Source organism: Octopus bimaculoides, chromosome 11 (assembly GCF_001194135.2).
Source record: "Octopus bimaculoides isolate UCB-OBI-ISO-001 chromosome 11, ASM119413v2, whole genome shotgun sequence".
Classification (NCBI taxonomy): Eukaryota; Metazoa; Mollusca; class Cephalopoda; order Octopoda; family Octopodidae; genus Octopus; species Octopus bimaculoides.
The window spans coordinates 20,845,316-20,848,984 of NC_068991.1; the positions used below are offsets into that span (position 1 = coordinate 20,845,316).

At 32.6% G+C, this 3,669-nt stretch overlaps 1 protein-coding gene across 4 annotated transcripts in view; it reads right to left on the reverse strand.

The window, feature by feature from the left end:
* The window catches only part of LOC106869305 (thyroid receptor-interacting protein 11), a 214,951-nt gene that overhangs the window by 160,238 nt on the left and 51,044 nt on the right, over window positions 1-3,669 (reverse strand). The window lies entirely within an intron of this gene.

Genomic DNA, 3,669 nt, shown 5'->3' on the forward strand with positions numbered 1-3,669 from the left:
ATGAGCAGAAGTAGTGGGGGAGCGTCATAGCCATGTGTTGAGAAGAATTCTTTGGGGTTTGAATAATTCACCTTTGGAAACATAGGTGTTTTGCTCAACATCCTTAAACAAACCTTATTTAGGGACCTTTTGAGCAGGGTGGGCTACTTGACCTGAAGAAAATTCTAACTGGGGCCCACCTGCGAGGTTATGCGCTGTTTATCTTGATATGAGATCACCATGTCGCGCACATATGGTTGTGGCGCATGTGCTTGGTGTACCCTTATCAGACGGGTAGTCATGATGGGTATAATGGGCTCCGTATATTTTATCCCAGTGTCACTTTGATGGCATGTACTGCTGTCTCACTCAATAATAATAATAATAATAATAATAATAATAATAATAATAATCTTTCTACTATAGGTACAAAGCCTGAAAAAATAATAATGATAATAATATAAGACCAGTAATTTTTTTAGGAGGAACAAGTTAATTGATTTAATCAACCACCAGTACATAACTGGTACATATTTTATTAACTTCAAAAGAATGAAAGGCAAAGTTGACATTGGCAGAATTTGGAACAAGAACATAAAGAACAGGAAGAAATGTTTCTAAGCATTTTGTCTGATGCACTAATTCTGTCAGCTAATAATAATAGTAACCATTTCTACTATAGGCACAAGGCCTGAAATTTGGTGGGGATGGATAAGTTGATTACATTGACCCCAGTGTTTCACTGGTACTTAATTTATTGATCCTGAAAGGATGAAAGGCAAAGTCAACCCTGATGGAATTCGAACTCAGAACATGACGACAGATAAAATGCCACTAAGTATTTTGCCTGGTATGTTAATGATTCTGCCAGATTGCTTCCTTAATAATAATAATAATAATGATAATTCTTTCTATTGAAGGCACATTTTTAAGTGAATATGACATAAAAATCCAATTTGTTTTTACAGTAAATGTTTATATTTTCACTTTTCTTAAACAGAATATTTTAATTATTTAGAAATATTTTTAAGTGCATGTGATTTCAAAAATACAAGTTGTTTGTAAAGTATGTATTTATATTTTAGCTTTCTCTAAAAAGACAATATTAAATTTTTTTTTTATTATTATTTTCAAGTTAATACCCTTAAAAAAATTATTTTTTGGCATATTTAGAAATATCTTTAAGTGAAAGTGTGTGTTATCCCCAGATTTGTTTTCAATGTACGTCATCATTTAAACGAACTTTCATTTTAAAGAGATCTAAGTCATAAGCATCCATAAAAATTTGATGTTAATTCATTTTCTAGACAACATGTTAACAATGACAGTTATTTTACTAAATATGTCACTATTTTCGAAATTAATAGAAACAAAGACAATGTAATTCGAAAGAAATATAGTGACAAAAACCTGAACCAGTAATTGACTGGTAGACCCAAGCTTTTGTTGCTTATCCTCAGTTGCTTTGACTGAGCAAACTTATGAGCAAAGGTGTTCCAGACACGGCCACCATGTCTTTTTATATATCAGGGATTACATTGACCAATGTGTACACCTTTCTTGAAAAAGACAGAGTGTGACTTGAAGGAGATTTGACTGCTATTTCTAGCAGACCAAGCAACCATATAGACACACATTCATATTGTGTAACTATCTGTATGGAAGGATGCATGTATATGAAAAACAAACGATTAGAAATAAAGAAGAAACAAGGTATTCTTCCACTGACATAGAGTTTGCAGGGATGGGGTAAGTAATCCCAAACAGCCATAGACATTACACAGTACTTGACCAGTATTTCTGACAATTCAGGAAGGGATAAAAGACAAAGTCAGCCTGTGATTCAGGTACTTTCAATATAAATGGACATTACAGAATACAGGCATTTTGCCAGCCATTTGTATATCACTCACATAAAAATGACATTTCACAGAGGTACAGATGGATCATGTCGATTACCCCCAACCCAACCACACTTGACTAGTACTTTATTGAATTCAGATCAGCAGGATAAAAGGCAAAAATCAATCGCAGTGGGATTCGAGTTCAGAATGTAAAGGGTCGTAATTACTCCTGGTTCGAATGTTTCTGTTAAAGCAAGAAATACTTCATAGCTAATTGTTATATTTCGGTAGATACAAAATCTAGCTGAAATAGCCTAATAACACATACACACATATACGTGTATATGTGTATGTGTGTGTGTGTGTGTGTGTGTATGTGTGTATGTGTGTGTGTGTGTGTGTTTGTGTGCATATGTATGTAAATGTATATATACATATATGTATATATGTGTATATGTGTGTGTGTACACACACATATAAATACACATACATACATACACAACTGTGTATGTGTATGTGTGTACATCCAAAAGTGTACATTTTTGTGTGTGATATATATATATATATATATACACACACATATATATACACATATGCACACACACACACATGTATGTATGTATGTATGTACATACATAATAATCTATACACATACATTTAGCAGGAGTGTCATAAATCCCAAAGTCCAGGCAGGTTACCATTAAAAGAATTACCTTGACAACAGCTCAGTGTCCTTTTTTTAATTAATACTTAAGAAATGAGCTGACATAAAACTGATAAATGGGTCTATATATGGCTTTTTCTGTCTTTTTCACCTTCATGGCTTGTTTTTTTTTTTACTGTTTTTTTTTACTGTTTTTTTTTTACTGTTTTTTTTTTCTTTTTTGTGGTAGTCAACTACATGTAAGATGTAGGAGTGGTGTAAAAATATAAAAATGTGTTAACTAATTTATATAAAAAAACAATAGGGTGTTCTTTCAGAGTGGCTTGTCCCAGCCCCCAAAATTGAAATCCAGCCCATACCGGATTTCAAAGAAGTTCAGTCAATGTTCATGCTGTATAAGAAATAATAATAATAATAATAATAACTGAGCAAATATAAAGATCTTGAAATAGAAATTAGCAAAATGTGGAATCTGAAGACGAAAACAATACCTATTGTCATAGGTGCCCTGGGAATGACAGCGAAAAGGGCTGATTACTACCTAGCTCAGATACCAGGAAACCCCAAAATGGCTGAAGTTCAAAAGATAGTGCTCATGGGAACTGCCCATATCCTACGTAAAATACTGTCTATGTGATCTCAAATTTTAAAACATTCTCTAGAACAACACTGTACAAATTCAAATATATGGTACCCTAGGCATGAACTTCTACATGAACTTCTAACTTGTTGTCTCTTGAGGTTTCTGGGTGAGACTTGGATCCAACTTGTACAAATGCAAAGCAAAAGTCAAACATAAAATAATAATAATAATAATAATAATAATAATAATAATAATGGACCTAGTGATCATGAGTGCAACACCCTAACCACTAATCCATGTGCCCTCGCATTAATAATAATAATAATAATAATAATAATAATAATAATAATAATGGTAATAATAATAATAATAATAATAATGATAATGATTTCATTTATTTGCCACCAGGGCAAAGGATAAGGGATATGATACAAAGACAGACATAAAATGTGGGGGTTTGCATATAATGAAATGATAAAAAGTTCATAAAAAAAAATATTAGAATACACAGTATACAAGGAAAAGGAAGGGACACATACATAGCATACAAAGGTTTAAAAAAAAAAAGGGGAAGATGATAGAGATGTAGCCCCCCCCCC